Source organism: Protopterus annectens, chromosome 6.part1 (assembly GCF_019279795.1).
Source record: "Protopterus annectens isolate FY-2018-M chromosome 6.part1, PAN1.0, whole genome shotgun sequence".
Taxonomy (NCBI): domain Eukaryota; kingdom Metazoa; phylum Chordata; order Ceratodontiformes; family Protopteridae; genus Protopterus; species Protopterus annectens.
Genome location: NC_056738.1, coordinates 562,318,110 through 562,341,265, shown reverse-complemented (window position 1 = coordinate 562,341,265; position 23,156 = coordinate 562,318,110). Strand labels below are relative to the sequence as shown.

At 36.7% G+C, this 23,156-nt stretch overlaps 1 protein-coding gene across 1 annotated transcript in view; it reads left to right on the top strand.

Moving 5' to 3' along the window:
- Positions 1-10,683: 10,683 nt before the first annotated feature.
- The window catches only part of LOC122805674 (neurexin-2-like), a 2,559,176-nt gene continuing 2,546,703 nt past the window's right edge, over positions 10,684-23,156 (top strand). Inside the window, exon 1 of the mRNA XM_044076003.1 lies at positions 10,684-11,025. The gene's annotated coding sequence lies outside the window, so the exon portion shown is untranslated. The remainder of the gene's footprint in view (positions 11,026-23,156) is intronic.

Below are 23,156 nucleotides of genomic sequence, written 5' to 3'. Positions count from 1 at the left end.
ATCTGATAGAAAACCAGAACATTTTGCAAAATCAAGGACAGATGAAAAGCCACGGTCATATTTGTGATCTACCTTGGATGGGGGAATACTCTGCACATACTGCATAACTGCTTCTTGCCTTCCTTGGACACATCCCGAGCCACTACAATGGGGGCTGGGGTGCAATAAGTATGTCATAATTTGAAGGCTCTGACACTCCTACCTCTCAACTTCAGAGCAAGAAATCTGGACAAATACATAGAACTAGAAGTGGGACACAGGCCCAAAAATAAGGCCAATTTTTAAATATTGCTCTTATTAACTTAATAGAACAGGTAGATCTTGCATTAGTACAAATTTTCTGAAGGGTATAAAATCTGAAACTCAAATGTCTGCCATTATTTTCTAACTTCAATCTTTAATGACTTGCCATTAATTTGCCAGAAACCACAATTTTATGAAAAACAGACCAAAATGGGATGCAAAATACCTGTCAAAAAGGGACACCTTTTAATATTAACAGTTAACTTGAAGCAGCTAACAAAATAAGAGCATCCACATGCATTTCTGAAATAAAGGTAATCTACAACTGATCATTACAGTTATAATTGTAAACCCTCCACATTTTCTTCCAAAATTGCCATTTTGGAGGAGGCATTATTAGGGAGAGCAAGAGCAACATTTTGAGCCAGAATTGGGGACAATTGAGATGTTTGGATATTCCTAATCTACAAAGTGATTTGCATACCTCTCAACCTCTTAATGCAGGAAATCTGAACAAGGCCAAATATATTGGGGAACATAGAAACACTACTGAAAATTGCTCTTATATAAACTTAGTCTTGCATTAGCATGCATTTTTCTGAAGGTTATGACATCTGAAACTCAATGTCTGTCATTTAATGGCTTGATTCCTAAATGATTTGCTAGAAAACCACAAATTTTGAGAAACAAACCAAAAATAAGCAGCAAATATCTATTAATTCTGCAAAGATATGGACAACTGAGAGGTATAGTTCAACCGGGGCTGTCTGAGTTTGCTATCCCCCCCTCACAAAATCATGGTCAAATGGAGCCTCCCCCCCCCCCCTGCAGCCATTCCAATGTCCCATTCCTTGGTTATTTTGCCCCATTTACCATAAACACTAATGTGCATACTGCTTTACTTCTGCGATGATTTAGGATTTCATTTGAAAGTTATTTTGCATTTTACAGCACAAACCCTAATACACATCTGTTAAAGCAATGCAGTCTCAATGAAAATAGACTAACATTAATACTTCTCTGCCCTTGAAACTCACATGCATTGAAACAGCACCGAAACCCACTTTCAGAGAAAATACATTTTGCCAATTGCAAATATTAACTCTGGGCTGTCTTCAAAATCATAGGCCCCTCGAACATAACATACACATGCTCTTTGATACACCTTCCTGACTGTATTACATTATATTCCTTGTACAATACAGTTGTTAAAGGGCATTTTAAATTTATTGTTTTGAAAATTTTTCCAGTAAACAAAGAAACAAAAGCATCCACCAATGACAAAATTGCCCAATTCAGAACATTTCCATCATAAAGTCTACTCAAGTCCACCAGTATCAGTAAAAATACACAATCTCTGTAGTAAAATCCACATTGAAGAAATTTGTAACTAATAGAGGTTGCTGCTAGCAAACACTTTATATGTCATTGTTTAATCTACAAATAAAGTGCCGTTACCCTTGAAGAATAAATTGCCTTTGTTGCATGCAGTAAAATGAAAAGCTAGTAATACCGCAATAGAGAATGGATAGCAAACTGTTAACAGGTTCATAGTTACTAGGTATCTTTGCCAAAAGGACTGCAGCATCCACCCCTTTACAACACAATACAGCATCAGCAATGCATTTACCTACTGCGGAGTAGAACCCACAGCCTTCAGCATCTAAAGCAAGTACACTATCTGTTGTGCTATTAATGTAAGCAGACTAAACATAATCAGCACTAAACTTTTGCTCCCCTGCAGCTCTCAGCTCCTTGTAAAATCTACTCGACACTCAGCTGTATCTCTGAACTTTGCAGCACAAGAAATCTGGAAAAAGTCGAAATTTATTGGGGGGGGGGGCAAAAGGCCAAACAACAGGGACACATTTTAAACATTGCTTGTATAATGTTGAAAGATTGCTAGAATAAAATGCTGCATTACCACCATACATTTCACTGCCACGACTTGAACCCAGGGGACCCCATGCAAAAGTCAAAGCAACATACCACTACGCCAAATCAGCTGTTTTGTGAAAGAGGAAGACTGAAACTTTACCATTTAGTGAATTCAGTTCTCACCATAGCACAGCTGTCAACCTCTTAGCACAAAAGACCTGAACAAAGCCAATAATGGGTGACTACAACCACCAAACATTCAGTGAATTCAGTTCTCACCATAGCTCTCAACCTCTTAGCAAATAACACCCGGACAAAGCCAGTAATGAGAGAATATAGCCCCAAAACATTTTCAGTGAAATCAGTTCTTACCATAGCTCTCAACATTAGCAAAAAACCTGGATGAAGCCAATAAATACCTGGATGAAGCCAATAAATACCTGAACAAAGTCAATACTGGGTGAATACAGCCCCCAAACATATTCAGTGAATTAAATTCTTACCATAACTCTCAACCCTAGCACAAAACCTGGATGAAGCCAATAATGGGGGGAATACAGTCCCAAACACAGGGATACATTTCAAATATCCATCTTGTACACTTAGAAAATTGCTAGAATAAAAGCTTGCTTTTGTTACCATACACTTTCTGAAGAAAAGAAGTCCAATATTGAAATGTGTCCATTTACATTTATTAACCAGGAAAGTCTGACTTTGAAAACAAAAAAGCAATTTTTTTTTAGCAGAGGCCCAGGGAGAAACACTCCAGACATCCAAGAATATAACCAAATAATAACACTTAGCTGTCAGGCAACAAGGACACAAATGCAGAAACCACAGATTTTATGAGGAACAGAAAAGGTATGAGGGAAAATCCTGAAATATTTTTACAAATGGTGGTGGGTAGGGAATTCAGGCTCTTGCCACTTGGGCCCAAGGTACAGAGTTCAAGCCTTATTCTCTACCTACCACCATGTACACCTGGGGCATTTCACACACACACACACACACACACACACACACACCCTGAACGGGTCCCATCTTCCGTTCCAAAAAAATAAATGCTCAGCCACAAAAACAAAACTGTTTGAAATGCTTAGCAGATTCCAGGGGGGTGCAAGTGCACCCCCTTGCACCTGCCCTTTGACAAAACCAAACTGTGTGTGGTCAAGCATTTGGCGTTTGCCAATGTTCTTGTTTATAAGGTCCATTATTATGCATTCCATGGCCTTGCAGATCAGGCTAGTTAGGCTGATGGACTTATAATTGCCTGGGTCAGTGGATGCTCCACCTTTGAGTAGAAGGATAACAGTGGCTGTACTACATTCAGCTGGGATGAAGCCAGTGCTCAGGCTTTAGTTGAATAGAATGCCTAATGGAGCTGAGAGCTCATGCCTGAGTTTATGTAGGACACAGACAGGGATGTTGTCAGGTGCCATGGAGACTGTATATTTTACCTTTGATAGGGTATTAAAGGCCTGCTCCCTGGTGAAGGGGGGGTGCTAGGGATGTCCTGGTTTACTAATGGGGTGACAGGGGGTGAAGTTTTCACTGAACCTGTCTGCCAGCAGGTTGGCTATATCTATGGCTTTTGTGTATGTGGTGTTCTTGACCACCAGTTCAAAGGTGATTTCGGTGTTACCTTTGAGATTGTAGACATGTGTGAAGAAGGCCTTGTGATTGCCCTTAGTGGATGTGACCAATTTAGACTTGAAGTTAGCCTTAGAGCATTTCACCAGTGAACTTATTTGCTTGTTCAGGCAAAGGAGAGTTTGCTTCCAACTTGGCACCTGCTCCTTCTTGGTCCTGGACAGCAATTCTTTCCTTTTATTATAGAGTTTGTTTATTGCTGCTGTCCACCGGACAGTTTTACTCTTCCTTGAGGAAGATGATTGTGTCCTGTCAGGTATTGCTGAGTCCATACAGCTATGTAGGTGCTCATATAGTTTTTTCGGTGTAGGCTTGGATATTAGTGTTAGTTCCAAATGAAGGGACAGTGGTTGTGAAGCTGCTTATACCTGCTCTCAGGAGATTGTAGTCAGCTTTGAAAATTTTTTTTTTGTTTGATCCTAACAAAGGGAGGTCAGGCTTTGATAGTGATCTCTTCATGGTCAGATCTTACCAAGGAGGATACCACTGTAGGGGTGCGACAGTGGCTACTCATGTTGGTTAGTACTTAGTACCAGGCCCAGGATATATTCACCTCTCATGGGTGTTGACCAGCTGATCCAATGCATTGGCATTGACAAAGTTGAGGAATCTCTAGGTGTTCATGTTTGGGCTAGAATAAGTCTTCCATTTTATGGTTGGGTAGTTAAAGTCACCCAGGATCAGGGTAGAGGGTTGAATCTTGATGGATTCAAGTAAGCCCTGCTAGGTGGAGTGGGCATCCTGAATCATGGTTGGGGATCTGTAGCTAGCTATGATTTGAATTGGTGTTTTGTCAGCAATTAACTGCACTTGAAGTGTCTCCTGTGTGTCATATTGTTTCACCAGTCTAGAGGTGTGTATGTCTTTGAGAAATATTGAAACTCCACCTCCTTTGACTTTGTAGTCCTCCATTTGGGTTTTGAAAGTATGGTAAGATGAATAAGCTGATAAGGCTATGTTGCTCTCTGCAGCTTTGAACCAGGTTTAGTGACTGCACAAATGTCAGCATCCTCCAGGGTGATGAATTCTTGCAATGAGTGCAGTTTCATGTTAAGACTCCTAGAGAGTTTAGCAGCATGACCTTTAAATTTTGTGTAGAAGAATTTGTCACATTTGTAATTTTGTGCTCATGACTTTGACTAAAAAAGGCACTATGGGGGAGGCAAGAGTCTTTGCCAGAAGCTTGAAGCCCAGGGGAGACAGATGAAGGCCATCTCTGGCAAAGCATCATGTTTAGTCAATCATGTCCTCCCAGGCCGTAAGGTACTGGATTCCCCTTGGAATGACACCGGAAACTAAGCCAATTGTTAAAGTCAATCATTTTCTGTTTGCATTGAGGCATCATTCTGGGTGATGGTAGAATGCTGCTTAAGGCTAGGGGCATACCTGCCTTGGGATACATATTCATTGAGCTCAATCATGCCTGTCTTCATATAGTCCAGAGAGGATATGTCTCAAGTCATTCACATCAACATGGACTATGACAGAGTCATAACAGTACCTGTTGTTAACAGACTTGAGTGTGTGCATGATATGGCAGAGTCTATCACCTGACAAGCAACTTAATGTGACTTTCTCCTTGTCTAGCCTTGTTAGGGCACATATGTGTGTCTCACGATAGAGTCTCCTATCACTAGTATGTTGGGTTTGTGACTGGGTCTTACAGGCTGGGAGACACAGACGTATGTACTATGTGTGGTGCTTGGTGCTGTGGGTAGTGATGTGTGTGTTGTTGCTTTGGAGGTCTCTGTTTAGGTATGATTTTGTTGAGAACCTCTGCATATGTAGTAGTGTGTTGTACAGGTCTGGGTGATGTTACAAGTGTGGTGTTTGTAGTGTTTGAGAAGTCAATCTTCTCAGTGCCAGATGTACTGGCTTGTGACTGAGACAGTGAGGATTCTAGGTTCTTAATGTAATTGCACCTCTCACATGTTGTGTTCCTAGGTGGTAGTAGTGGAGGATTGTCCATGTATATGAGGCAGTTCCTACACTGTCTCAGGATCCCCATATCAACCAGACTAGCTATAACCATAACCATAGGAAATTGTTCATCCATGACAGTCAGAATCTATAGAAGAGAGGTCAGGGATAGTAGAGTGTGCACTATCTGAGGAGAGCACCTATAGGTGTGAATAGGGTTGTATAAAATCAATAAATTAGCTGCAAGGGAGGACCTCACTTACAAAGGAGTTCTGGTAAGGGAAAAATTCAGCTGAGATACCTCATAAAGGCTTAAAACAACACAGCAGTGGTGTGTGATGCAGAAACAAGCACAAACCCATGCAAATGTGGGGTTTAAAATACCATCAAAATAAAAGTACAACAGAAACACTGCACTTGACCAATCAACCCTTCTCCCTGAGCTCTTAGCTGAACACCCTATGTCAGACCAATTCCAACCTGTTTGCTTACTCCCACTAAGTGCAGGCAGACCCCAGCCAACTCAAGATGGTGTAGCAGGAAACACTGGAATCACACAAACAGATCTGGATGCAGCAAAACCTGTAACCAGACTATGCTAAGGGTAGTTAAACTCTGTTTAGGTCAATTTAATACAAGAGAACAGATACACACTTAAATATAACAGTAGCAAACAAGAGCAAACTGATTTAAGCAAATTAATCAATTAACCAATAAAAAACTCAAAACTGGGCCCTGTTGAAGAAACCTTCAATCAGACGAGTTCTAAATGGACATTCCTGCCTCTTGGGTGCAGGGGAGCCCACTCCAACACAAGATGGCCTGGTTTAGTGCTTAAGTTATACAACAGAGCTAGACTCAGCAGGTCTGAATCTAGTCTATGCTACAGCAAACAAGGTGCACTGATTTCAGAAAGAAACAGTTCAAATAAGCAGATACAATAAGCCTTCAACCAGCAATTCCCAGCTCAGAAGGGCAAAATCTACCTTCTCCTCCCACAAGAGTGTAGATCGCAAGCCTTCTTAGTGTAAACTAACTGGCCGGAAGTCCAGGTGCTTAAACCAGAACTAAGACACTTTTAGAATAAAAGCCACACCAAGCCTTCAACCAGCAATTCTTAACTTAGAAGGATGTAAGCTACCTCTCCTGCCACAAGAGTGTAGACCACAAACCTTCCTAATGTAAAACAACTGGCTTGAAGCCCAAGTGCTTAAACCAAAATGCTTAGAATAACAGTTAAAGTTTAATCAGGCTACTAACAAGGAGTAATAAATGCAGAAGAATAAATGCAATTGAATACTTTTAAAAACAAGCAGCAAAAGCAAAACAAAGTAATAAAGTAGGAAGAAACACAAATACAGTAAAAGCAGAGGAATAAAGTGCATTTTTTAGTTTAAATCGGAAGGGAGGAAACAAGATATTTCAAGGTTGAGAAATGAAAGGGGTGGGCCTTCCCAAATGATCTCTCTACTCACTAGATTGAGCTGACAAGATGATGAGATGGGACTGTGAGAAGTGTCCAAACCAAGATTTATAGTAGACAGGCAACTCAAAAGCCACCAAATTTAAGAACTTAACAAGAACAGGGTGGGTGGGGGAGGGTATACAGCCAGAGATCAGCAATATTCAGAGCAAGAAGGCCAATAAGCAGGCCAAACACTTCAGCTAAATAGAGATATTTCTAAATAAAAGAGCAATGCTGTTTCTCAGCCCCCCACTGATTAACTAGTGTTATTCACAGTTTGCAAAGGAATTCTTTGGTAACTTTTTTTTTTTACTGACCCTAGCCAAGAACTCTTAAAACTCCAAAACAACAGAAAACTTACAACAAAACAATTTATTTATTTATGTATTTATTTATTTATTTTTTATTTTACATTTGTTGACTGGGAGAATCCGAATGGATAAATGTCCTTTTTCAGTGGAGGCCCAGGGAGAAAAGCTCCACAGTTTGCAAATATACAAAGGCAAGTAAACACATGCAGAGTTGCTTCAAAAATACAGAGAGCAAGGACAAAACATAACATTTTAGAAGTACATAGAAAAAAAATATTTTAGCTGCAAATTGTAGTAGCAGGACATGTTAGTTGTATGCCCAGTAATTTCTATTGAATTAATGAGAGTGTGTATAATTCGCCCATAAATATGTGTGAATTTACAATATTGTGTTTGAGTATGATGGTGTAAGAAAGAAATGGAGAGTACAGTGAGTAGTAGAGAGTTTTCTAGAGTATAGTAGGACTGCTAGTAGATGAGGTTTGCATATTAAGAATACTAGTACATGCAGTAAATTAGTATGTGGAGGTTGATAAAGTCCTGAGAGAGGCAGGTATAGAGGGTCAACCTGGGGAAGGCATGGGCATTGTCTATTGATAACAAATGTAATACTAGAATAAGATACAAAATAGAAGTCACCAAACCTTAAATGAAGAGCTTCAATTCAAAATAAAATATAGCTGGAGATCAGCAATATTCAGAGCAAGTAGGACAACAGGCAGGCCAAACAAACATTTTAGCTAAATATTTGTATTGATTAGTTTGGCTTTTTCCTTTGCATACATAAGACACCATATCAGATCACTCTTTCTTTCCCATGTCCATGTTTCTTTTTTATATCTTTCACAAATTTGCAGTTTTTATTCTTTATATTTTTGCACTTCCTCAGTCACTTCTTTTTCCAAATGGCCCAAAGTTTCTTGGTCTATATAATGTTTTTTATGGATCTGTTGGATTAATGAGCACAAATTTGCATTTGAAGCTGTTTTTCTTGTGCAAGTACTTTTCTTTCCTCTAATTTGGCTCTCGCATGCCAATAGAACTCCCTACCTCCATCCATCCGTACCACTACAAACCTCTTTTCCTCTGAAAACTCACTCCACTCATACCTAATTCCTCAGTGGGAATTGTTCCTGCTCCCACCCATCTTAATCTTTCATCTTAGTCTTCTTTAACTCCATACATGGTTTTAGCAAGTTCCGATATATGTGTAAATAACTACTCTTGATTTACAATGTTAATACTTTTTACCTCAGATATTGTCTCTGTTAAATGAGATATTTTATCTATAATTTGTATAACCTAAACTTTCACTGTCATTTTTTTCTTTACAGATTATATGTTTAAATGCAATTTTTACTAGTACTTTGGTACTTACTATGACAAAAAGAAAACTTCTATTGTAAAATTGTTTGTAATTTTGTCTGTAATTATTGTTTGTTTTTGGAGCTTTTCTCCCCAGGACTCCATTGAAAATGGGTTCTTCTAGGCCCAATCCTGGTTAACTAACTGCAAATAAATAAATAAATACATTTCTCTCTTAATCTTTTTTTCTGTCTTGAAATTATGAGGTTCTTGCATAACAGTAACAATATATAATTTCTTTCTTGTCCTCAGTAGTCCACTGTATCATCTTTTTGGATATTTTTGGCCTGTCAGTTTTTGTGTTTTTTGTGGACTACTGTGGGGGGGGGGGGCATCCTCCCACTGAGTCTGACCTAACCCCTGTGTAGGAATGTTTCCATGTCTTGAAGTTTCTCCCACTGTCATTTTATACAGTAATGGCACCAGTGCACATACAAGGATTGGGTACTTTTTAATCCTGAGACTTGTGAGCTCAGCTGTCTTTTTATTTGTTAACATTAACCTACTTCTGTCTGTGATATATGCTATATAAAATACAGGCTATACATCAGCGTTGTCTTGGTGAGATTTTATAAAAAAACAGGGCCTGCCTTGTGAAGGTAATACCATCAGCAATACTACTCTCCATTCCTTGCTGATTTTATCATTTCTACATTCAGACCCCTTAATCTCCTATGCTGGTTGTATGATGTTTCCCTACTACTTTTTGGTTACCTCAAACATTCCTAGAAGTAGTTGTTTCTAAATACCCTATACATCTAAATAAGTTATCCTCTCAAATATCTGTATGAGACACTGTACAGGTTCAGATATTTTAATCTTTCATAATAACTTAAATGTTCACATCCATGGATGTCTTTGGTATATTTCCTCTGTAATCTTTCCGATTTACTCCCTGTCTTCCAGAGTGCACCCTTCAGTAGTCAAAACAGTCCATGCTTTTTTGTCCAGCAGTTGTCTGAATTGTTTTGCTGTCACAGGAGCTCTGATTTAAAATAAATACCTTTTCATGTAATAGCTTAACAGACCAGGTTTATTTAAAATATAACATCCCCTGTGGCCTAGTTTTCTTTTCTTTCTTTTTTTTTTTTTTTTTTTTTTGTGAGGTGCTCCCATTGCACTCACATTATTTCCTTAGCTTCAAACCTGCTGTATTAATGAAAATTTCCCTCTGGCCAGACTCCGACAAGTGACTGCCCAGTACATGTTCTGTGCTTTAAGCTGAGCCTTACTCTAAATTATGACGGAAAACAAAAAAAAAAAAAAAAAATGAAAATATAAATCTGAATCACTGTAGGGGTTGTGGTCGCCGTTGTGAAGGTGAGCCTTTGTTCACAGACATATGCAAACTTTAATGAAACAAGGAAGGAAAGAAACAGGGAAATGGGCAAAGCATAGTTCTAATATTAGCAGGAGTAGGTGACAAGTGATGTTCATATTAGTGGCCTGTACTTAAAAAGTGGGTGCTGTGCAATTAAATGGAAAGTAGTGAGTCATAATAATGTCATGTCGATAAATAAATTAGGTGATAACAATTCCATGCAGTGTTACGTTTGGGTGTCGTAAAATGTAATGGAGTATAACTTTTGACAGCCAGCATTTTGAAAATTTCCTTTAGCGTAGGAGTATTCAGACGTCCCTCTGTGATTGGCCATCCCAGCTGTTCATCTACAGCTTATCCTTGCCTGCTTCAAGCAGCAATTGGCTTCTGTCGGACCCACTGAAAGCTCGTCGGCGCCTTTCTTTCTCTCTTTAAAGCCCCCCACACCATGAACGACTCCGACTTGCCTAACTCCAGCCGCTTATTTCTCCCTCCTTGCTACTGTCCAATCAAACGGCGGGCAGTGGGACGTGGGCGTGGCTCGAGCTGGTCCTGATGCTTGCAATCAGTTTGCAGGGATGCAGGCGAACTGGCAACATCGGCAGCGTTTCTGCTAGCTGCACCCGAAGACATGCATTAGGGAAATAGCAGGGGATTGTCACTTTTCCTCCTCTTTTCTCTTTTGTTGGATTGGGTCAGCTACTTTCAGGTGTACGGCGTTGGTGATCATTTTCAACTGGGCTTTGGAGCTCTCTAAGCTGTTTTTATTCCTCTCTATGTCTTATTTGGTGGATAAGATTTCAGCGCATCCAGCAGGCACGGATTCACATAGTGGGAGTGTACCGAGCACAGGAGGAAGGAAAATAATACAGGTATGGGAGGGGTTGATGGGTTTGTATTTGTACATTTATAGGATGCTCTAGTACTCCGTAGTACTCCAATGCAGTGCTTTGGCAGCAGGAGACGCATGCTTTTCTTTTTTTAATGAATGTTTTGTGATGCTATGCTATCTCTTTTTGTCTGAAATAAAGGCAGATGATTTTTTTGTAGCTTATCAGTTTTAGAATTGCATTTTTTGCCTTTCAAAAGTCTTTCAATTTGATGGGTTTTGCTCTGACAAGTCTAATAATCGCTGTATGATTTGATTGTTAATCACGGATGGCGAGGGGAAATGTGTTGGGCGAGATTCACTGGGAATAATGTTTTTCACATGGGTTGCCACATTGTCAGTATAACATTTACGAAGAAGAATATGAGTTGGCCCGATTGTTTCAAGAAATATAAAATTACTATAACAAACATTTTATTTCCAGCTACTGAAAATATTTCGTAAATGGCACTACCATACTTGTTACCTTAGGAAACACTTCAATTGTAAGACAGCTACACTGAATGATTTCTATAGATGAAAATTACAAAACCAAATGGAGCTCACAGTGTTTTCAGTAGTGTATGCTATTTGATGGAGGTTTGCAGATTATATCCTTGTGCTATGATGGAGATATGTGCGCGCGCGCGTGCGTGTGTGTGCGTGTGTGCGTGTGTGCGTGTGTGTGTGTGTGTGTGTGTGGAGGGGGGTTATGATACAATAAATTAAAATATGGTTATTAATTTGCTTGCAGATAAGTCTGTGATCTGTACAAGTGGGCATAATAACATGCTATGCATTGTTTATGAACACACACATGCATTTATATCTATAAAACAATGTGTTGGATCAAATGGAAAATGAGTTGATTTGGGTTGTTTGGAGAAATTCACATCTCTGTTTTTTTAACATTTTTATTGCCAATGATCTTAATCTTTTATAATATTTTAATGTATATATGCTTCATTTCAGGATTTTAGTTTGTGTGACTATTATGTGAAGAAGACTAAGAAAGGCATGCATTAAAAGCATATATTCTAACCCAATTTAGCTACAGAATTTTGTACAAACATAATTCAGATGAAGTGTCATTGTGAACTATGTTGTCTGCTAGTAAGAACACATGAATAAGAAGTCTAGGTCTGTCTGTGTTCTACTGTCTCTCTCCCTCTCTCTCTCTCTCTTTCTTTCCCTCTCACTCTGTCTGTTTCCTTTAGTCACTCTCTCTCTCTCCATCTCTGTCATTGACACACACACACACACACACACACACACACACACACACACACACACACACACACACACACACCAGACAATGCAGTGACATAAATACATTTACCATGTAAAACTCTGTACACGTTAGCATATTTACTTTTAGAAATTACCTGACATTTTTACCATTCAAAATAAAGTAAAATATACACATATGCTTATTCCTGTTTTAACCAAAAGCTGTTTTTCACATACATTATTATTATTAATATATCCCTGTCATAACATGCTGGTTGTTGAGCAGTGCTGAAAAGAATCAATAAACGAAACAACGGCTTTTAAAGCAGGGAAAAGAAATCATTTTGAGACGAGATATATTCCAGAAAGAAATTCATTCCTTTGGAATGCTCAGAACATGTAAATGTTTTATTTAACTATAGAACTTGTAGTTTTCTTTTTATGTCAGAACACAAGTGGTATCTTTTTAAAATGGATTGCTTTGGTTTGTGTTGGAGAACACAAACATATTAACCAAAGGCGAGTCAGACTGTATAGATTTATTCATGGTTTACAGTGTTATGGATTATGTTTGGTTTGCAACAGCATATTCATTAGTTACGTAAAACCCTAGGCATTTGGGCTTTGGATCAGAGTTATATCAATGACTGTTTACATTTCCAGAAGAGGATTTCTTTTTCAAAGCTAATATTGATATCAGGTTGTTTTCCAGTGTTTTATATGTGCATTTATATGGAGGATGCTGTTGTTTAGGAAACAATTACTTTCATTTTTGTCAGTAGAACAGATTAATATCAGGGCTAGTGGGTATTTAACAGTTCCATGCTGTTTCCAGGCAGTTCATCACAACCTCTAAATTATTCTGATTTTTATCAACTATAATGAGTCTTTTTAGTACTCAAGTTAATTTTTTTTGTGTTGGCTGATCTGAGAAGTCATTTTATGCACTATCTTTAAACATACTCTGCAAGATTCTGATATACAAGGAAGGCCACTAGCCATACATTACATATGTTGGTATTCAGTGTACAGTTCAATTTCCAGTTATTATAATGAAGCATGCCATCTTTCATACTACATACTTTTTTGAAATATAGCGCACAGTTCTCATGTACTTGTACTGATGTACTCGTGCTATTTTTCTAAGGCAGTATTTTTTTACAGTCTACATATTTGTTAAACGACGTGTGGAAGATAATTAAACTGATGCTATACGTATCCATGCTTTAAACTGGATACTAGTATTAAGACATGACATAATATGTCTTATGCTAATTCATATGTAATTACAGGAAGATAGAAAATATAAAATAATATTTTATTTATTTTATGTGCTTATTTGAATCATTTGCTTAGTAGTTATTGGTCATTTTAGAATGGTGACATATGCAATATGCAAATGAAACCTTATTCTTCTTCTCGTCCACACTTAATTTTAATTTTATTAGTAAGGGCCTAGCTCTACAAACTACTTAATGCATTCACTATCAATATGACAAATGCTTTGGCTAATGACTTGTGAGAATATGATTAAATTATGTAAGAAACTAAAATAAATTTGAATAAGTAAAAAGTATTATTCGGTTATCTTCCAACTATAAAGGTAAGATTTGTGAATATACTTTACTTCCACATCAAGCTACATGTTTTTTGACTCCTCAGAAAACTAAACACTTTCTGCTTTGATTGTTGAGAGCAGTGGAGAGATATTTGACCAAGTGACATTTTAACAGGTATCAAAGGAATGTATGCCTAAGCATGTGTAATCATGTGTTGGGCATCTCAAATTAAGTTACTTGTTTACTGCCTTCTGTGTTCACAGTGGGGGCATATTTACATTTAAATAGATTCTTTTGCCATAAACTCTAACAGGCCTACTGCCTAACAGCTTTAAGCATATACTTGTACAAACATTGAATGACAACTTTTTTTTTACAGATATTTAAGAAAATTATATTCTTGATTTAAAGTATCTGGAGTAATAACTGGGCAAGAAAAATACAATCTAATTTTTAATTGTTATTCTTTATTGGCATAGAATGCCTACATATTTGAAGATTAAGGGATGATTCTGCAGATAAATGACATTATTTAGATAAGGTTTAGATGCTTATACAGCTGCAGTCTCTCTACTTCATTTCTTTGAGACTCATTTCTGAGGGAAGGATACAAAGTAGGAGGCAGAGGTTTACACTGCTTAAAATTTTTTGATTTTCACAAGCCTTTTAAGGGTTGTAGAGCAGAAATATAGACAACTCATTATAGTAAAAATAATAAGAAAAATTAGTATTAGCAGTAATAATAATTTAATAATTTGTCAATGTGATTTGGATGTTTACAGTGTCAGAACTGTGTTTCATTTCTTTTTCATCAAAATCAGACTACATTTAAGTGACTAAATTGTGAAGAAAGTACACATACACACACACCCGCACACACACATACACACACACACACACACACACACACACACACACACACACACACACACACACACACACACACACACACACACATATTCGCTGATAACAAAACGATACTGTGAATATTGTAGTTAGTAGTTCTTTGAGACAAAGTATAACTAAAGTCTTTTGGCCAGGACATGTGGATGTTTTGTGCATGCTACTTTGTTCATGTTGATACTGCTAGCAGTGGGTTGTGTGTATAAGTTTTGTGTGTGTGTGTGTGTGTGTGTGTGTGTGTGTGTATGTGTGTGTGTGTGTGTGTGTGTGTGTGTGTGTGTGTTTGTTTGTCTGGTTATGGATTTCTAACTGATTTGTTTCACATTAAAACTGCTTATCTTTCATGGCATTGAATGTAGTGCTGCAGTTAACACCATCCTTAATATGAAGGACAGCCGTTGATTGCATTACCTCTTCGTAGTAGGAAGGAAGAGGCAGCTTTATCATAGTTGTCAGGTTATAGATGGCAGATGCCTCATTCTTACTTGAGTAGTAGGGTTTGCATGAGCTTTAGATTATGTTCTGGCCTGTTTTGCTTTCAAATGCTCAAGGCTTTCATCACGCATTAATGCACAGATGTACAGATATGCACGCACATTTAATCTCCTCCCCTCAAAAAAGATGGTGCAGTACAAGGTAGCCATCATTTGGCAAAATGTAGCACTGATATACATTTTTAATAATATAGTGGCAGTATGATTTTCCATAGAACCCACAGTCAAATATTCCAGTATTAATTAGTGTTGATTTTCAGCTGCCTTGGCATTCTGAATAGAGCAGCTGATAATATTTTGCTAGCATTTTGTTTATTTAGTAAATAACATCGCATTAATTATTTATTCTAGTGTGAGTTCCTTTATATGTTATGATAAAGAATTATTTATTATTTATTTGGAAATACTTTACAGTATTTATTTATCATGAACTTGAATAGTGACTAAGGAAAAACAGCACATACACATGTTGCTTTAACAATATTGTTGTGACTTTGTATGCAGTGTATATGAGGAATAATGCATATCTAATGTGTTTTATACTGAGTACTCTTGTTTTTGGAAACAGGCCTTGTGCCTTTGTAAAATGCATAGAATCAGGCTCAAAGAGGTGAATCACATTTCTGCAACAGTACCTTTAAGACATGTTGAGCTTAATATTTATTTGCATTTACTATGCCTGTATGCTGAATCTGCATTTTCTTTCTGTAATGGTTTTGCTGCTAAGCATCATGCAGTTTAGTGAGGAAATATAATTGTTACTGATCATGTTTTTTTAACAAAATATAACAATGTTTTCCTACAGGTATTTTAATATAATTTGCTCTGTTGTAACATTATGTCTGGAATATGTGCAACTGTTGTACTTGACAAACATAAGCACACACTAAGATACCAATGCTTGACTTTATTCTATAGCTATATCAATCTCTTTCTTTCTCTCTTTATACATGTATAGATAGGCATGTGGCTATAATAACATAAGATTTATTAGCACTGTTTGGAGGGACTGTATCTCATAGAGGATGCTGCTACTGTGGAATTGACTTCCATCCACATTAAACAAAGCTCATCGCTGTCCATATTCAAATGTACCTTGGATCTATGGATGAGAAACAGAAAATTTACCCCAGGGTTGCCCCCTGTGCTACTAATGGACAGGCGCAGCTCCTAAATGTTTTAGCCCATGAATAACCCCCCTCTAGTTATCTGTGGTATGATCCGAGTTATTATCACTTGGGGTAATATATAATTATCAACCACAGGATAGGTAAGGCCAATTTCTAACCAAGTGGGATAAGTTAATTTCAGCATTAAAATGGCCCACAAAGGCAGCTAGCCTGGTACTTACCTATGACCCTATAATAAAATATCCTAGGGTATGTGGGTGTATTAAACAATTTCCTAATGCCCTTTCTGCAGGTTATATGAATTACATTCACAATTTCGGAAAGTAAAATAGTCTCTATCCATTTAAAACTTTTTTATTGCTAATTAACTAAAACAAATTCAAAAGATGAAATTGTTATATGCTAGCCAGTCTATATTGTATAAGTTCATTTTGTGGAAGTCTTGTAATGAATAGTATGATATACAGATCTTCAAACTATTTACAGAATATATGGCATGAAAGTTGCATTTCACTATCTTACCTAACAGCCCTTTCCTGTGAATACATGTTTTGCTTTCACTTAAGCTGACACCTAAGTGTAACAAAAAACCAAAACGACGACAAAAAAAAAAAACATATTCATGAAGTACTACCCCGGTAATCCTTTTGTCCTAGATCCCGCAAATATACAAGTGTATTAATATGAACTGTTTGGGAAATTGAATGTTAATATTTAAAATTCAGTGTCTCCGTTACCTTAGTTGGAAGTAGTTTTTTGTCTCTTGCAAAGATTGATTAAATATTTTTCATACTGTTTGTATCCCTAGAGGCATTTTCCAAAAATTCTAAATAGCATTAGTTACATTTTAAATCATGGTTTTAGGAACAACAGGTTATTTGTGGTATATATATATATATATATATATATATATATATATATATCTAACAAGGACAATAGTCTATGATAAGATGTCATCCTTCTGAGAGGAAGTACTGCACAGAATTGAAATATGTCATTCTGCATTGAATATTGAACAATTTCACAAAAACTGTAAAATACTTACTTTTGATATTACTGCTTTTTTCATATAACCATGATGAATCTGGAATAATTTCACCAACAAAGCCAGTATAACTAATTTGTTTTCTTTTGTTTGTTTACAAGTTAGGTGGGTAGGTCTCAAGGTTATTTTTAGCTATGACCTAGGCACAATGCCAAAGTATAGTAGTATAGTATTAAGGTAAAATAAGAAAATAATTTTGTATTTATAACCTGGACATTATTGGATAAAGAATACATTTGGACAATAGAATATGTAAAAGTGAAGGTTACATTATTTATTGAGAAAAATAAAGTAATCATTTCATCAGTATCTTTTTTGGCAACAATCAGTATTCGCTTTGGTCATTAAAGATGTATCTTATTAAAGATATTTAGAATTAGTGGAAAAGATGTGTTGACAAAAGTATACCTGTATTTCAGAATTGGTTAGAACTGTCTAGGAGTTGAAAAAAGGTAATTAGTTATGTATCTGCTGCACTTGATAGCCATTTTTGTTCTTGCTAAGATATCTTCTGTGTGGAACATATACAACCTCTATGGATCTCTCCATGGTATCAGTATTTGGCCAGTCACATCTCCACTGAGAAGACACGTCTCCTCAAGTTATTGGTAAAACAACCTTGTTTTCCATCTAGAACAGCATTTTAGCTTCACAAAATACTTCCAGTCACTCCCCTTTAATCTTATATTTTCTTAGGAAGCTGTCACAAATTATCATATCTGTTAACCATCTAGGTAACATCCATCACTGTAAAATATCTGTTTAGCACTGTCTTAGAACCTTGTCATTATCTAACAGTAAGATTCACTGTTTGGCTGTAACAAACTATAGATTTACCAGACAAAATTGCCACTTTATTATCCAAACCCAACTTGAGTATACCATTTTATTATCCTCATGAAAGCATGGTGGTAGCCATCTCCCAGAAAGTCAGCCTAGTAGGCTGTTCATTCATTTACAAATCTGTTTTCTTAACTGTTGTCCCACAATTTCTTTTATACTACATATCAAATTCTCATCATTCATCTGGCATGCACCATTTCACCCTAACTCATCCTTCCTTCCTACTTTCCTGAATGCTTCACCAAAGCTACTTCCTTCTTTGGGTCATCAGTTCAGGAACTACTCCTCTTATGTTGTCTCTTAAAAGTTTGCAAAAGTTTAATTAATTTAAAGACAAACTGGTTAGTCACCAGCTACAAAATTGTTGAGCAAGTAAATGATTCATCCTTCTCAACATTTATAAAGTAATCCTAATATTTCCATACTATCAAACATTTGAAAGGTTACATTAACAGTGTACTAGCATTCTACCATGTTGCCTTGTTGTAACTTGTATATAACAGCTGCTTATTATAGCACTGCCTTAACTTTCCTCTTTTCTTGCCAATATGTGCTGATATGTGCTTTAAATAAAAAATATAGGATCATAGGACCATAGGAAGTTACATGAGGCCCTTATAAGCCTAGTCAAGAGTTTAGCCCATGTTTAGACAAGTCAAGCCAGCAGTATTACAGTACAATGCATCAGATCAGTGTAATTCATTGGAGCAGGTATATTGAAAAAAGATAGAAAATGAGAATGCAGTCTTGAATAGCACGTGAAACAAGAATTACAGCATTTGCAAGGTTGCTTGACCTCTGAAGGCCCATACTCCAAATCTTTAAATATACTGACTCAGAGATTATATAGCACTTGGGGTAAGGATAAACTCCCCAATCCCCACTGTTCAACAATCTCACTGTTTCTTAGAGAAATCTTTCATTGAAAGAAATTAAAGGATGGGAGGCTGATATAATGGTTAAGGTGTTTACCTTACAAACACAAGATGCAGGGTTTGATTCTTACATGGGTAAATGGCTAGGCTTAAAATGACCCACAAGAGCACTTAGCCTAGTACTAATCTATGAAAGCAGTTTCATCCAAATGAATGCATTCTATGTATTATTCTCTTTTTTATTACTTTGTAGTCTATCATTTAACATTACTTGAAAAAGAGAACTTTTGTCACGTTGCATTCCACCTTCCTTAAATAAATTAATTAATTAAATAAATGCACAGATAGAGAAACACACAGACACACACAGTCACCCAAATATTCTGAGGCTGCACAGTCAAATCATATAGTTAACTTTGTGTTACCGTTGCTATTTGTCATCTGTCTCTCCAATCTTACTGAAATGCTAATCTTATGGCCGTATGTACTTATGTTAGAACTACTGGAAATTGTAATGTATACCACTAGCATGCCTTCCACAATAGTATGTGGTAAATGCATGACAGTTTGGTTTTACTATATAGTATTTGGTACTATGAGACACATATCAAAATATCTGGTAAAGTTTATGAGAGAAGATTTTTTATGAGCAAGATAATGTGTTAATAAGCAATTTTGTTTAGAATATGTCCTCACAGACATTGTCCAAAAACTGGCATCAGGAATAAAAAAAAAAAAGCCAGCTGTAGAGCATTCCTTCAGCTCTTTTTTTTTTCTTACAGTTGACAACCATTGGGAAATAAGTCCATCAATTAAAAATGCATTATGTAACAATAGTAATCATAAAACAAAATGCAATATATTGATGAGCAGTAAATATTAAATAGTACATGTACCTTATGTTTCATTTAAATAAAATTACTATTTCAAATTAAATTGGCCTGGGGCACAACAACATAAAAAAAATTGTTAGTTTTAGTAAGGTCCAGAACACGAGGCATAAAGGCCATAGACCTTGTACATGAAGTAAATATGCCTTTGAATACCTGCCAGCATTTTAATTAGTTATTGTAGTAGGGATTATCAAGTGAGTTGATTTTCTCTCAGCACTTCAGTGAGAATGTACATAGAATGAGTTATTCACTCAAACATAACCTTGTATATGACATTTGTACATCTCTATACAAAAAAAAAAAAGTGAACAGGGCAAATGCGTCAACATATCACCACATCCATGATGTAGCAACATGTAAACTATAGCCATCACCAGACACAGGAATCACAAGGCACAGAGTGAAAATGATAAAGTACATGAACATACCTGCAGGAAAAAAAAGTTAAATGAACTGTTATAGCTTCTAGGTGCTTTAAAGGTAAAGTCCTGCTCAATGTCTAGGAGTACAGTAATAAAGAAGCACTTTTTTCAATTAGGTCTCAAACTTAGCCCGTCCATACTAACACTTCTCTGTTCTACCACTAAACTGCTGAACCACCTGAAAAATTGCCTGGAGCATCATCTGTCCCGTATACATATGTGTTTCAGACAGACAGACAGACAGTCAAATGAAAACAGAGGAAGTACATTTGGACATCGCTTTAACCAAAGTGCAGGAGTATGTAACCTCCTACTATCACAAACATTGGCAGTGGCAAATCCCTGATAGAAATCGTCAATAGACCACTGGTTATCTCAGAAGTGCTCAAGGAAAGGTGGACACTCTTGTACAACAAAAGGAGCAGGAAAATCTGGGGCTGATTAACCAAACAGCTTTGGAAGAGAAATCAGAAGGAGAGGCTGGTTGTTTTCATGAAAGACAGAAATGACCAGGACAACAATTAGTGTGAGCTCATGGCTAGAAGTAGTTAAGTAGTAGTAAAGGTAAGCAATAGTTAAGTATTAGTGGTATCAGATCAATCCAGCTATACAACCATAATACAAGAGAGGTTGATAGTAGAATACCAGTAGACATGGTCTACTCAGGCTTCTGCAAAGCTTTTGGTTCAGTCTCACACAGGTGTTTGATATTAAGATAATGTAACTAGACTATAGCATGGTTACAGAGTAGGACAAATAAGGGTGGGGGAAAGAGATTAATTGTCAACAAATACAGTAGTGAACTGTGGAGTATCACAGGATTTAGTCATATGTCCATTACTTTTAATATATTCACTTCAGACATATTAGAGGGAAGACAGAACATTATTAAAATCTTTGTGGATGGCACAAAGACAAGGTGCCACAGTAAAAAAAAAATGAGAGAAAGAGTCTCAGGGAGAAGCTGGAAAGGTTGTTTTAGTGGACATAAAAATAGCAACTGTAGTTGATTGAACAGAAATGCAGAGTTTATTGTGTATGGATATAAAGGTTAGACCACATCTCCTGTGTCTGTGTTTATTTATAAATCCTCCTGACATAATACAGGCTACTTCCCTTGAACTATAACAACCTTGCTGAGAGATATCATCTAGGGGCTTGGAAGGAAATAAAGATAAGAGGTATACAAAAGGACCTTCGGGTGTACATCTAACGAATATTGAGACACCGTGATCAGAGAGAATAGTTTATGGCTAGAACATCCAGAATCCTGGAATGTTTTCTCAGGGGGATTTAGTACAGAGGTAAATCATTAATGTTCCTACTGTACCTGGTCATGACCAGGTTATATCTTGAGCACTGTATGCAGTTCTGGCAGCCATACAAGGAGAGCGATGTCAGGGTGCTGGTAGCAATCCAGAAGATGGGCAAAATATGTCGGGGAAGAACGGAAAGGGTAAAATCAGAAGTCAAAGAAGCTGGGTTTCTCCTTAGAGAGAGGAAAAGGCACAGGAGCACAACATGGATGCATAGCTCAAGTTTGTGGGGTATGAAAGGATTATCCTGCCAAGAAATAAAAAAGAAGAAACATAGACAGGAGTAAGGTGTAATATGCAGCAAACTGTGTGGACTAGATTTTTAATGGAGTTATGAAAACTGCTTCATGGAGACAATTGTGGACACTTGTAAAGTGCTAACAGAATAGGTGGTGTAGAAGAAATCTATGAAAAATTGAAGCAAGAGAATAGGACAGATGAAGAGAAGTGGAGATAAAAAGAGGGAAGGAAAAGATTGGATAGTGTAAAATTCTAAAAAAAATGGCTGGCTAGATAAGCTCTATTCTTCTAAAATCAGCAAACTATACTGTTGCATAATACAAATAATACAACATATTATTCACTTTTGTCATAAGAATATGTATTACACAGTAAACAGATACATCTATTCACAACCTCTTTTCCCATTGTGTACATATTTTATTTTTATTTCTTTTCATCAACCCAAATTTTTCTTACTTATTTGTTCTTGTTTTATATAGTTTCTAGGATATTACATGATGTTTGAATTAGGAGTCAAATGCTTTTATATTTTTCCCCTTGACAGCACCTTTCACACATTATATTTGACATGAACAGATCTTTAATGGTCATTTTTATATTCATTTCATCACTCTTTTCTGAAAATTCTTAGCAAGATTTTAGAAAAAAACTACTACATGGATTGGTGTTAGTGGTTTTTTCCATAGAGTTCTGGAAAATAGCCACAAGTATCTTGACCTATTACTCATTAAGAGATCACTGAAGGGATGAATACTTATGTAGCAATGAAACATGTTATTCTTTATACTTCACAAGTGTGAGTATTGTTACCACTAAAATCTTAACTGTTTATCTGTTTTACCCTAGCAACCTAGCAGCCTATTAAAGAATATGGCTGAATATTGACTGTTTTGCTACTTCATAGTGAATGAATTGGGTTACTTGTTGACATCTAACATATTTCTAAAAACTGTCACAACAGTCATTCTGATCTTTTTATGCTGATTATATATTGGGAAAAAAACAAAATAATACATGGTCACTGGGCCTTACTTGTTGATTTATGAATGGCATTTGATTTAACTAATAACATGCTGCTTACATTTAGGCTTGCAGAGTTTGAGCTTTACAAATAATGCATAGTTTGTTTTAATGATTAAGTGGTTGCAACATCAGTTGGTAAAGTGCAGTGACACTTTCCCA